The sequence below is a fragment of the Oncorhynchus kisutch genome, linkage group LG28, assembly GCF_002021735.2.
Source record: "Oncorhynchus kisutch isolate 150728-3 linkage group LG28, Okis_V2, whole genome shotgun sequence".
NCBI classification, from domain to species: Eukaryota; Metazoa; Chordata; class Actinopteri; order Salmoniformes; family Salmonidae; genus Oncorhynchus; species Oncorhynchus kisutch.
The window spans coordinates 37,962,830-37,977,250 of NC_034201.2; the positions used below are offsets into that span (position 1 = coordinate 37,962,830).

The window sequence follows — 14,421 nt, forward strand, 5'->3', positions numbered from 1 at the left end:
GGAGAAATATGGCTCTATCCACTAGTGCTGTCTGCTAGCTGCTTGGGTCAGTGGGAGTGTGTGTGGGGGACCTTTAAGTAAGCCAAGGCTGGAAGAAATGCAGCTCTATCACCTGCTGTCAAATGAAACCCTTACCAAACAAGCAATGAGGCGGGGGGTGGGGGGGATAAATGCACCTAAAAACCTCATAAAACAGGCAGCATGAATTTCATGAAAACTAAGTGGGCCGCATCCAGTTGATATGCAAGAATATTCTCAGCAACAGACAGTCATGCATGGGCTGAGGTCTTTACTGGCTCCATGGATCGATAAATATTTACAGCATTTAGGTGTGATTGATTTGACTCTCATAAGCTCCCACCGCTCGCTGTCTCTGTCATTTTCCCCCTCACGCCAGAGTGCTGTTGGCGTTATGAATACATTCCATATGCTTTCATCAACAGCTATGGATGAAATGTGTGTGCATTGCAATGACTAGGGACTGTTAAAGAATGGCCTTAGAGGAATCCACAGATGAGTAGTTAGTTAGAGGGGCTCTCTCTAGTTCTTGCTTTATCTCTCTCTCTTTCTCTGTATGTACTATATGTGAACAGTTTATCAGAATGGTGTGCACTCACCCATTACTTGATAAAGGTAGGAGCTATAGGTATACAATACAGATCTAATGCAGAACAGATTCCCCAACACATTTCTCCATTAGTTTTGATGGCCAGTTCCCGTAGCATTCCGGACTCAAATCTCTCTTTATTTTGGCCTGTTCTAAATCTGCACCAATGTCATCAGTTATATAATCAAATATTATAATACTGTATAAATATAAAGTGCATCCCACTGCTCTTACAAAGCCTGTTTACTGTTAGATCAGTTGTGGTGCATCAATATCCTACTACATTACAAACTTCAGACACCAACATCACATGACATTAGAAGCAACCAAATGGAACACTGATCCCTTCCATTGGAGGTAGTCAGGTTAAACGCATCAGAATCTTCAGCACCAAGTTTATAGTCTACAGATTGGGGGTACAGGGGGAAAACCCTTTAAACAGGCATGTCATGATGGCAGATCCAACTACAGTATGTCAGAGTCAGAGGAGACAGCTGAAGCATGTAGAAAGACTTCTGTCTCACTTGGAAACATTGTGTTAGAATTTACTTTCATATCAAAGACTTTTACCACTACTGCAGGAACAGCAGTTGACAATCAAGCAGCCCTGTCCTTTGGATAAAAAGGCCTTTTTGTTTCTCGCTAGAATGTAATCACTCCTGACACCTCAGCCTTTTTAAGGTCGTCACAGAATTTTTGATCTGCAGATATTAATGATCCATTGGTTAGGTTGTTACATTGAATAGGTTGTTACATTGAATAGGTTGTTACATTGGTTAGGTTGTTACATTGAATAGGTTGTTACATTGAATAGGTTGTTACATTGGTTAGGTTGTTACATTGGTTAGGTTGTTACATTGGTTAGGTTGTTACATTGAATAGGTTGTTACATTAAATAGGTTCTTACATTGGTTAGGTTGTTACATTGGATAGGTTGTTACATTGAATAGGTTGTTACATTGAATAGGTTGTTACATTGGATAGGTTGTTACATTGAATAGGTTGTTACATTGGATAGGTTGTTACATTGAATAGGTTGTTACATTGAATAGGTTGTTACATTGGATAGGTTGTTACATTAAATAGGTTGTTACATTGGATAGGTTGTTACATTGAATAGGTTGTTACATTGGTTAGGTTGTACATTGGATAGGTTGTTACATTGAATAGGTTGTTACATTGAATAGGGTGTTACATTGGTTAGGTTGCTACATTGGATAGGTTGTTACATTGGTTAGGTTGTTACATTGGTTAGGTTGTTACATTGGTTAGGTTGTTACATTGGATGGGTTGTTACATTGAATAGGTTGTTACATTGAATAGGTTGTTACATTGGATAGGTTGTTACATTGAATAGGTTGTTACATTGGATAGGTTGTTACATTGGATAGGTTGTTACATTGGATAGGTTGTTACATTGGATAGGTTGTTACATTGGATAGGTTGTTACATTGGTTAGGTTGTTACATTGAATAGGTTGTTACATTGAATAGGTTGTTACATTGAATAGATTGTTACAGCTTTTTCCTCATTGTTATGAGACAATGCATGTTGTGATTACCTACCAAGGTGTCTGATGAAGGTCTCTGACCAAAATATCACACAGTGTTCTTAACTCTGGATTCATAATAAACAATATATTTTTATAATGGAGAGAGTGTCACCCCTCAAATTCTGATGCATCATTCGATTATCTACGCTATACCATCAGAGTTACAAATGATTCATAATCAATCTTATCAGCAAATTATGCAGTGTCAGTGAAGGAATGATGTGATTAAATTCCACTGCCAAACAGTGCTCATCAAAATATGTCAATGTTGTAACTTCCTAGATACTGTATGAATCTGGTCATCTAAGCATTGATGCTGTTTATTCACCTACTAGGAAAAACATTTATTCTATCATCATGGACATTGTACATCTGAAACAATAATTTTGTGCGGTATTACCTTGGTATCTGTGTTTATTTACTTGAGTTGTTTCAGGCAACGGGAGGCTGTAAGCACTATGAGATAATGTCTGTAAATCCAAATGAAAATCCCAAGCTAGGGGCACTAACTCCCCTCCTATCAGATATAACTGTGTACTGGTTCAACTATCTTCCCTGATTATCTATTTTGGAAATGCAATACACTTTCCCTTTGTCTCCCTCCCTCCCTCCTTCTCATTTTTCTCTTTCTCCCCATCTCTTTTCTCTTTCTTGCCCTCGATCTCTCTCTCCCTCTCACCATCCCTTCTCACTTTCTCTCCTTTCTGTCTCTCTCTCTCCCTCCTTTGTATCTTGCTCTCCCTGCCTTATCTCTCTCTGTGTGTCTCTCTGGTCCTCCCTCTCTTGTCTCCCTCTCCCTCTATGTGTCTCTCTCCCTCTTTCGATCTCTCTCTCTCCCTCCTTTGTATCTCTCTCCCTCCCTCTCCCTCTCTCTCTCCCTCTATGTGTCTCTCTCCCTCTTTCGATCTCTCTCTCTCCCTCCTTTGTATCTCTCTCCCTCCCTCTCAATCTCTCTCTCCCTCTATGTGTCTCTCTCCCTCTTTTGATCTCTCTCTCTCCCTCCTTTGTATCTCTCTCTTTCTCTCCCTCCTTTGTATCTCTCTCCCTCCTTTGTATCTCTCTCTCCCCCTTTGTATCTCTCTCTCCCTCCTTTGTATCTCTCTCTCTCCCTCCTTTGTATCTCTCTCTCCCTCCTTTGTATCTCTCTCTCCCTCCTTTGTATCTCTCTCTCCCTCCTTTGTATGCTCTCTCTCTCCCTCTCCCTCCTTTGTATCTCTCTCTCCCTCCTTTGTATCTCTCTCTCCCTCCTTTGTATGCTCTCTCTCTCTCCCTCTCCCTCCTTTGTATCTCTCTCTCCCTCCTTTGTATCTCTCTCTCCCTCCTTTGTATGCTCTCTCTCTCTCCCTCTCCCTCCTTTGTATGCTCTCTCTCTCTCTCTCTCCCTCCTTTGTATCTCTCTCTCCCTCCTTTGTATCTCTCTCTCCCTCCTTTGTATGCTCTCTCTCTCTCCCTCTCCCTCCTTTGTATCTCTCTCTCCCTCCTTTGTATCTCCCTCTCCCTCCTTTGTATCTCTCTCTCCCTCCTTTGTATCTCTCTCTCCCTCCTTTGTATCTCTCTCTCCCTCCTTTGTATGCTCTGTCTCTCTCCCTCTCCCTCCTTTGTATCTCTCTCTCCTCCTTTGTATCTCTCTCTCCCTCCTTTGTATCTCTCTCTCCCTCCTTTGTATCTCTCTCTCCCGTCCTTTGTATCTCTCTCTCCCTCCTTTGTATCTCTCTCTCCTCCTTTGTATCTCTCTCTCCCTCCTTTGTATCTCCCTCTCCCTCCTTGTATGCTCTCTCTCTCTCCCTCTCCCTCTTTGTATCTCTCGCTCCCTCTTGTCTCCTCTCTCCCTCCTTTGTATCTCTCTCTCCCTCCTTTGTATCTCTCTCTCCCTCCTTTGTATCTCTCTCTCCCTCCTTTGTATCTCTCTCTCCCTCCTTTGTATCTCTCTCTCCCTCCTTTGTATGCTCTGTCTCTCTCCCCTCCTTTGTATCTCTCTCTCTCCCTCCTTTGTATGCTCTGTCTCTCTCCCTCTCCCTCCTTTGTATGCTCTCTCTCTCTCTCCCTCCTTTGTATGCTCTCTCTCTCTCCCTCTCCCTCCTTTGTATCTCTCTCTCCCTCCTTTGTATGCTCTGTCTCCCCCCTTTGTATCTCTCTCTCCCTCCTTTGTATCTCTCTCTCTCCCTCCTTTGTATCTCTCTCTCCCTCCTTTGTATCTCTCTCTCCCTCCTTTGTATCTCTCTCTCCCTCCTTTGTATGCTCTCTCTCTCCCTCTCCCTCCTTTGTATCTCTCTCTCCCTCCTTTGTATGCTCTCTCTCTCTCCCTCTCCCTCCTTTGTATCTCTCTCTCCCTCCTTTGTATCTCTCTCTCCCTCCTTTGTATGCTCTCTCTCTCTCCCTCTCCCTCCTTTGTATGCTCTCTCTCTCTCTCTCTCCCTCCTTTGTATCTCTCTCTCCCTCCTTTGTATCTCTCTCTCCCTCCTTTGTATGCTCTCTCTCTCTCCCTCTCCCTCCTTTGTATCTCTCTCTCCCTCCTTTGTATCTCCCTCTCCCTCCTTTGTATCTCTCTCTCCCTCCTTTGTATCTCTCTCTCCCTCCTTTGTATCTCTCTCTCCCTCCTTTGTATGCTCTGTCTCTCTCCCTCTCCCTCCTTTGTATCTCTCTCTCCCTCCTTTGTATCTCTCTCTCCCTCCTTTGTATCTCTCTCTCCCTCCTTTGTATCTCTCTCTCCCTCCTTTGTATCTCTCTCACCCTCCTTTGTATCTCTCTCTCCCTCCTTTGTATCTCTCTCTCCCTCCTTTGTATCTCCCTCTCCCTCCTTTGTATGCTCTCTCTCTCTCCCTCTCCCTCCTTTGTATCTCTCTCTCCCTCCTTTGTATCTCTCTCTCCCTCCTTTGTATCTCTCTCTCCCTCCTTTGTATCTCTCTCTCCCTCCTTTGTATGCTCTGTCTCTCTCCCTCTCCCTCCTTTGTATCTCTCTCTCCCTCCTTTGTATCTCCTCTCCTCTTTGTATGCTCTGTCTCTCTCCCTCTCCCTCCTTTGTATGCTCTCTCTCTCTCTCCCTCCTTTGTATGCTCTCTCTCTCTCCCTCTCCCTCCTTTGTATCTCTCTCTCCCTCCTTTGTATGCTCTCTCTCTCTCCCTCTCCCTCCTTTGTATCTCTCTCTCCCTCCTTTGTATATCTCTCTCCCTCCTTTGTATCTCTCTCTCCCTCCTTTGTATCTCTCTCTCCCTCCTTTGTATGCTCTGTCTCTCTCCCTCTCCCTCCTTTGTATCCCTCTCTCCCTCCTTTGTATGCTCTGTCTCTCTCCCTCTCCCTCCTTTGTATGCTCTCTCTCTCTCCCTCTCCCTCCTTTGTATCTCTCTCTCCCTCCTTTGTATCTCTCTCTCCTCCTTTGTATCTCTCTCTCCCTCCTTTGTATCTCTCTCTCCCTCCTTTGTATCTCCCTCTCCCTCCTTTGTATGCTCTCTCTCTCTCCCTCTCCCTCCTTTGTATCTCTCTCTCCCTCCTTTGTATCTCTCTCTCCCTCCTTTGTATCTCTCTCTCCCTCCTTTGTATCTCTCTCTCCCTCCTTTGTATCTCTCTCTCCCTCCTTTGTATGCTCTGTCTCTCTCCCTCTCCCTCCTTTGTATCTCTCTCTCCCTCCTTTGTATCTCTCTCTCCCTCCTTTGTATGCTCTGTCTCTCTCCCTCTCCCTCCTTTGTATGCTCTCTCTCTCTCTCCCTCCTTTGTATGCTCTCTCTCTCTCCCTCTCCCTCCTTTGTATCTCTCTCTCCCTCCTTTGTATGCTCTGTCTCTCTCCCTCTCCCTCCTTTGTATCTCTCTCTCCCTCCTTTGTATCTCTCTCTCCCTCCTTTGTATCTCTCTCTCCCTCCTTTGTATCTCTCTCTCCCTCCTTTGTATGCTCTGTCTCTCTCCCTCTCCCTCCTTTGTATCCCTCTCTCCCTCCTTTGTATGCTCTGTCTCTCTCCCTCTCCCTCCTTTGTATGCTCTCTCTCTCTCCCTCTCCCTCCTTTGTATCTCTCTCTCCCTCCTTTGTATCTCTCTCTCTCTCCCCCCCTCCTTTGTATCTCTCTCTCCCTCCTTTGTATCTCTCTCTCTCTCTCCCTCCTTTGTATCTCTCTCCCTCTCTCTCTCCCTCCTTTGTATCTATCCCTCTCTCTCTCCCTCTTTTGTATCACTCTCTCCCTCCTTTGTATCTCTCTCTCCCTCCTTTGTATCTCTCTCTCCCTCCTTTGTATCTCTCTCTCCCTCCTTTGTATCTCTCTCTCCCTCCTTTGTATCTCTCTCTCTCTCTCTCTCTCTCTCTCTCTCTCCCTCTGTTGTCTCTCTCTCCCCCTCTGTGTCTCTCTCCTTATGGTGGCCAGCATGCAGAAGTCTATGGCTTGCACTGTTAATAAAATTATTTATTTTCTTGATAAATGTTACATTGAGCATAAATATTTCAGAGCTGTCCTCATTCTGGTATCTTGTAAGGATCGGTAATAGCATCATGCGTTGTGTCTCGTGCTTAAAAACAATGGTTCATTGAGGGAAAGTGAGAAGGAAAGAGGAAGTGAGTGGATGGAGATTTTAAAAAGAGATGGGTCAGTGGAGGAGGTTAGCCTGAGATGGAAGTAGCCTGAGTTTGCCTCTTACCATAGATCTAGTATCAGAACACCCAACCCTATATCTTGACCTTACGACAATTCCACAGTAACAGAATTAAGGTGAGACTCAGATACCAAACAAGAAACACTGATTTCAAAGTTTAACAAACCATACAACTCAATGCACAATGACTACTTTGAGCAATTTATACAGTAATTTATTTATTTTTAAACACTGGAAAAACTGTGCAGATTCAAAGTTTTGTAACAGAATAATCAGTTTATTCTGTTACCAAATGTTGAGTCTGCACAGTTATCCCTGTAAATGTGTTTTTGTGAAATTTTCCATGGAAATGGTTAAAAGGAGTCCTTGTGCATAGAGTTATATGGTTTGTTGAACTCTGAAATCAATCGTTTGTGTCTGGTATACATTTTAAAGTAAAAAATCTGAGTCTCACCTTAATTCCGTTACTATGGAATTACCCTAAAGTCAAGATATGGGAGTGGGTGATCTAATACTAGATCTATGGTAAGGGGCGAACTCAGACTACTTCCATCTCAGGCTAACCTCCTCACACTGACCCAATTCTTTTTGAACTCTACATCCACTCACATTCCTTCTCACTTGATGACTTCCCTCAATTAACAATTGTGTTTAAGCAGGGAGAGACACAACACATGGTATTATCAATCCTTACAAGATACCATAATGGGGCATCCATCAAAATTGCATACAGCTCTGAAATATTTATCAAGAAAATAAATAATTTTATTAGCAGTGGAAGCCTTTTGATTCCATAGAGTGTGGCATGCTGGATAAGGAGAGAAGGCCAACATAAGGAGAGAGACAGACGAGGGTGGGCGGGTGGGTGGGTGAGAGAGAGAGAGAGAGAGAGAGAGAGAGAGTCTCAGCATAATCCATTACCATGGAATTGTTCCTTAACCATTGGGAGGATAGAGAAATGTGACCCTGGGTTAGCAGATAGGAGCCACCAACTCCATGATGTTAAGAGGGGCTTAACCATTTAACCATGGAAACACCTGACGTTACTGATGGACATTAGGTAGACTGCTGTAAAATTAATGTTCATAATTAATTGTATCCTGACAGATTGTCTGGACTACAATGTATCATTTCTGAAATGTGTTCTGATATGGCAAAGCATCTGTCCCTGGCATCTAATAGCTTTTGAAAAGTAATAGCATGATGTTGATTAGCCATTGATGCAGTAATTTAATAAGGGTCTGTGCTGACAGATTTGGCACTGCTATAACAGGGTAGAGAAAAAAGCCTGTCATATCAATGACAGTGCATGTCTACCAATCTAATGACAGTCCTGTTTGCCAAGTTTAACAAATAAAAGCAAGTTCATGTAAGTAGAATGATGATATTAACTAAGTGAACACATTGGTAACTTTAACACTGAGAGGAGGAGTAGGCCGACCTTATGTTGGTATTATAATGCATTGTAAGACTTGGCATAATAATGTATGAGCAAGCCCCTTAACGAGTATTATAAAACAGTTTTTCATTTTCTGTGGCTACCTGCCCAGTTGGGGTTCACAGGTCAAACATGCCACATAAACGTGGACACAAGTGTCGCTCGTGGCGCGGAGTCTGCAGATATTTGTATGCAGCGGGTGACGTCAAAAGAAGTGTAGACTAAAGCCGTTGAAATAGGGCAAGCCGGTAGTGAGAGGCACTCAGAGCTGGAGAATGGAGCACCGCTGCTAGAAGTGGGAACATCCAACGCATGCTTATTCGCGAGCCTAATTAAATAAAGCCCGTCACACACGAGACTAATCTGCAACCGGGCTGAGGCTGGAACTAAGAAAGTCGTTGCGCACCATACACTGAATCGTACATCTGTCGTGGCATATTTGCTGGCATATTTATTTTTCATCGCAAGTGGAATACGACAGGTAAGAAGGCAATTGTGTTTGAATGAGAGAAATTGACAATACTTGTTTGATAATTTAGGGATGCTTATATGTTGCGTGTTATCTGGGCGTTTGGTAATATATGCGTGTGATTGGATAAGACAACTAATGAATGAAGAAGACAAATGCGACAGGATTTTTTAATCAGTTTTCTGAATAATTGAGAAAATGTGTATTAATTATGCAGTATAGGCTACTCCAACATTCCCTGTCACAAAAATAGGTTTTAACCCATTTAAATGTAATTCTCAACACATGGGTGGGATATCAATGACATTAATGGTACTATAATACCATACCATTATAAATGTTGGGGTAGACTATTCTCCTCGGACACAGCAGCTTTTATAGTTAATAACACGTTCGTTTTAGGTTGACTAGCATACGTTACCAATATTATTATAGTCTGTCAGATAGGCTTCTACAACTGCGGCTTTCTTAACGGTTTATGTTTTAACTTAGGCTATCAACACAGATTTGATTTATTTTCCCACAGTTTCACAGAAACATGTTCCGGCCGGGAAAGGTTATACTGGCCCCGTTTTTCTCTGTCTCTGAATTCTGTTTGGATGCCCTGGATGTGGTCAGCATTGTACTAAAATAATATCAATGGGACACGCAGCCACATTTCTGCATCCTAGGTCCGTAGTGTGACTCATTGGCAGTGCACGATGGACTCTCCTGAAACAGTCGGCAGCCCTACTGTATTTGTGTTCAATTGGAGGTGAATCATGAAACGTGCATCATGAAATTCCTGAACAGGAGAAACGCACGGGTCTTGCGCACCGAGGCAGCGTCAAATCCGTGTGGCCATACATTCTGTACACTCTCCAAAACCACTATACTTTTACAGTCAGCCTGTAGGCTATAGCTTGTAGCTGAGAAGTTGGAAATCTGTGAGAAAACAGTGTATAGCAACGTGTATGGCTATGGTGTGTAGGAATGACTTTTGCGCACTGTATAGCGGTAACAATGGAGCTGTCCATGGTGCTGACATAAGTCCATTCACTCCTACGGGTTTCTTTCAGTCACCGCATACATCGTGGGTGGATCTCCTTTCATTTCAAAAATAAGTTCAGCATTCAGAACACGACGTGCCTGCCTGCAACTACCTACAACTAATTTAGAGCCCTATACGATTGAATGACGACCTGTAACCTTGTAACCTGTCATTTCTGCACGGTGTCTCAGAAAATGTGCAAGGAGATGCTCGCTATGGCTCAGCCTAGGCTGCTGTATTTTCTTTACCCCTATCTATATTCCCAGTGTTCGTAGCCTATAGCACAACTTAAACTGCATCACGAAGTGACTGACTTGCTGACTGTTTGTTGCGGCTGAAAATCTATTCGTGTCAATAACTTATTAACTGACATTATGGCTCCGTGTTCCATAGATTACTACCGTTGCAGTTCCATGGAAAATAGGATATAATGACTCATACAGACTTATATTCCTCTCCTCCAACACGAATGGTTAGAGTGGAAGTTAAGCTCCTTTCCAGGCATTACATTCATAGAGATACATTAAAGTGTCCTTTATTTTCCCCGGACAGGCTCTCTGATTTCTTCTGAGTCTGTATTATCCCCGGATTTAATTATCTGATTCCCTCAAAGGTGTTCTCTTACTGCAGTGGGGAATACATGTGCCATTATATTTGTGGTACAGTTCTGCAGAGGGAATGGAGGGCCTTTGATTTTTGATTTTTACCTTTATTTAACTAGGCAAGTCAGTTAAGAACACATTCTTATTTTCAATGACGGCCTAGGAACAGTGGGTTAACTGCCTGTTCAGGGGCAGAACGACAGATTTGTACCTTGTCAGCTCAGGGGATTGAACTTGCATCCTTCCAGTTACTAGTCCAACACTCTAACCACTAGGCTACCCTCCCGCCCAGAAAGGCTAGTCGCTAGCTGATTAGAACTAGAACTAGAAAATACTAGTAGCTACTAGCTACTCTGTTATTGATCATTGTTGGTAGCATGATGCGAAGCTTAAATGAAGAGTGGGTGTTACATTTGAAGAATTGCTTATTTTTTGTGATTTGTTTTGCCAGTCACTGTTTCTGTTCACTGCTCCTGTAATACCATGTTGTTGCTAGAGCACTTAGTTTGACAGATGGGACATATTAGTGAGAGTACCTTTGAATGCAAATGTAGCAGCATTTATTTTTCTATTGGCATTTGCTATTCTTCTGGAGTGGAAACTGATTTACTTAACCTGATTGTTATTGAAATCATTCTAATCAAATCAATATGCAACCAATATCGTTATCCAATGTAGTTAGGTCAATGCTACTATATCTCTCAGTTGAAAACAAAAAAAGAATGCAAAAATAATACATATATATTTATTTTTTGGGCTATAGTGCTTTTAAGTCTACAACAGAAACATACATAGTTGCATGTAATATAATTCAAATCACTTTGATCCTTGCTAATGTGCAATAAATGTGTTTGTATATACATTTACATGACTAATCTATTGACTCACGCACCGATATAGAAACATGATATTAACATGAAATTATGGGTGACTCACTGCCCACAGTGTGCACTAGCAGATCAAACATGTCTTGCTGAGTCGACCAGACAAGACGACTTGTTTACTTAACTTATGAAATGACGTTAACAACAGATTTAATAAAAACTGAATGGCTTTGCTACTGTACGACATTGTATTGAGAATATATTGAAAGCTTCAACATAATGAGACTTCAACATTATTACTTCATGGCTATAATAAGTAAGACTCTGAAACATAAGAGACCAATATTAGATGTTCTTTGCGTTTATTGCGTTTTCCTAAGCGCACTGGATCCAATGTATGGTGAATGGCTCGCTGGTTCTTCACTTGACATTCTGATCACTTTTGTTGAACTTTTGGAATGACCTTTTCTACTGCATTACATTTAGAGCCAGCGGTTTGAGCTCAGTGCATGGCCAATACTATTGGAACAAATAGTGCTGTGTGGCTGGCTTGCTGTCTGAATAACAGAATCAGATGAGAGCAGTGTAGGAGGATTGTGATCGGTTGCTTAAATTCATATGTAATAGAGAGAGAGAGAGAGAGAGAGAGAGAGAGAGAGAGAGCTGCACTTCTCCTATGCCAGTTTCACTTGAATTTCACTGGCATATCAGAATATCAGCAAGTGCAACTACTTGATCTGCAAGACAAGACCACCTGGTAGTACGTTATTGCTGTACTCCTTTCGTCTTGAAGTCGTGTAATATCCTGTGGGGTTTTTCTACTTCTCTGGCTTTAACAGGTCACGGTGTGTATCTCTCACTAGCTGACAAGCTGTATGTGAGCTTTAACACCCTTAGGCTATAGACCTGGTCACAGAATCTTGTCAAAGGAAAGGCAATGTCAGCCACGAGAGCAGAGAGGCCCTCTTTCCCCAGCGAAGTAGGCAGGTGTCTTCTATGGAAGGGAGTAGGTTCTGTCTTATTATTTTCTGGGCCCTAGAGCTCCGAGTCTCTGTTCTATAGAGATAGAGCGGGGACAAGAGAAGTTGTCAGACAATAATTAATTGTAAGGTCTCCCAGAAAGGCTAGTCGCTAGCTACTGAGAATCCTAGTTCCTAGGATTAGAAGTGCTTGACTCTCAAATGATGTTGGATAGCAAGTGTGTCATTAGTGGTTATCTGTGTGCTGTTAGATGTGAAAATTGAGTTACTTGGAGAATTTGCGAATATATTTTTGCTTCAAACAATTCTAAACTATGATGATGACCAAATTAGATTTTTCATTGTTGTAAACATTACTCAGCATATTGAGTAATAACATGAAACAATACACCCATCAGAGCTGCTGGTATAGGCCTTGCTGGTACAGGCCTGTCAGCATGCAGTCATGGGCAGTGTCCACAATCTTGCTTGCCTATTACTTATTTAAATTGCATACTGTGTACAAATCGTACTACATACTAGTTAGAACGTACTGTTTAGTAAAACACGAAGGCAGTAAGCAACACATCTCAGCATAAACCCATCCTACTCAGAATGGGTCATTTAATGCGCAATTGCGTTGATTCCCTCCAATCGTTCATTTTGGAACAGCTAGTACCCTCAATTGATTATCAGCTGTTGTCATACATGAGTGTTTTTCGTCAGGAATCTTGTTCTGGAGGCAGCTCTGCACTACCTGGCACAGCCACAAAGTCATAAAATCTGATTTCAAACCTAATTTTTACCCTAAACTGCTAACCAGAATCCCTAAACTCATTTTGTATATACACATTTTTACGATATAGACAGTTTTGACTTTGCAGATTGCTAGCGGATATCGCTTAGTTCATCCCAATAAACGTCAAATACACGTGGGTCTCGAAAAATGATTATCTTCCTCAATAGTTTGCAGCAAATTCTATGAGATTAAAAACCGAAATGAGTACGACATCCGGGCATTTAAAGCCTGCTACATTTTTTTCACAGGCCCTGAATGCCTACTATATAGAACGCAAGTATGGGTATTCGGACAGAACCCTTTAAGTTCAATACACTGGTTTAGTGTCTGGGGCATTATGGGAAAGATATGGGCCATCTGGTTACTGCCGGTTTACTGCCATTCTTGTCTCTGTTTCAGAGTGCTGGCGTTAAGGAGTGCTTACACAGGCAAAGATCTAATTGACTTCAATGGAAATAGGGCGGCGGGCGGCAAAATCGAGACGGAGCTGGCTTGTGGCGTCAAAAGCAACAAGCAAAGCGCGCCAGATAGGGTCCAACGCTACGTACAGAGCGCTGGGGGCTACAATACCTCGAGTTTCATTGTATTTTGGCGGGAAGCAGCTGTGAAGCGAGCTGTGGCCTATTGCTTGTTTGTGTTTATGAGAATGTTATTAACAATTCACCTGACACAAGACTGAATCCAAACATTACACAGTTGATTTTATGCGCAATTTACTTTTACTGTACCTTTCGCCGCATTTGATGATAAAAATATTCTCGATATATTTAGTATCGATTTGAATATGTGTGGTTGGTGCAACATAAGACAAAATGTTTTTAAAGGGTTTGATTGAGAGGACTAACTAGGGTCTCCAAGTGGCCACACACCTCTCCAAAGTGTACACAGTTTAAGTATTTTCAATGTACCTATGACTCAAAGAAGGGTATTCAACTGTAGTTAGGTTTACATCCAATTGGCGACAGATTTTCATGCGAAAAGTCTAGAATCCGCATAAATAAAATACGTGCATTGTCCCTCCCACCAGTGGTATGTTTTCATCAAATGGAAATGTGGTCGATAAAAATCGCCGCATGATGACGTAGTGCACTCAAAATGTACTTTATCGCTTACATTTTCGTGTACCGAATAAGTCGGTTTCCATCGCATGTTAAACTCTACCGGTATCCTACATGATGAGATTATTATGGATAAGAGCGAGAATTTTTTAATTTGTCAAATGGCTGTCAATATTCGATCATCATGTCACCAGAATAAGACCCTCGATACTTATTGGAAAAGAGCATGAAGATCACCGTGCTCTTTCACCACCCTGTGGTCATCCTCATTTATTTAATTTGTAGTCTAATAAACTGCATGGTTTCACCAACCTGTGGTCATCATCATTTATTTAATCTGTAGTCTAATAAACTGCATGGTTTCCGGAGTAGTAGTAGAGAGGACTACACACCATATCATCGCGTGACTCCAAGTTAACTTTCCACCGCCATTTCTCGCATAATAAATTTTACAGACACTAAAAGATCCCACAATATCGAACTAACACATTATCTGTTGGCAATTATAAAG

At 42.1% G+C, this 14,421-nt stretch overlaps 1 protein-coding gene across 1 annotated transcript in view; it reads left to right on the forward strand.

Annotated features, from left to right (window-relative positions):
- The first annotated feature begins 8,429 nt into the window (after positions 1-8,429).
- LOC109873382 (follistatin-related protein 4-like) overlaps positions 8,430-14,421 on the forward strand; it is a 259,021-nt gene continuing 253,029 nt past the window's right edge. Inside the window, exon 1 of the mRNA XM_031808574.1 lies at positions 8,430-8,650. The gene's annotated coding sequence lies outside the window, so the exon portion shown is untranslated. The remainder of the gene's footprint in view (positions 8,651-14,421) is intronic.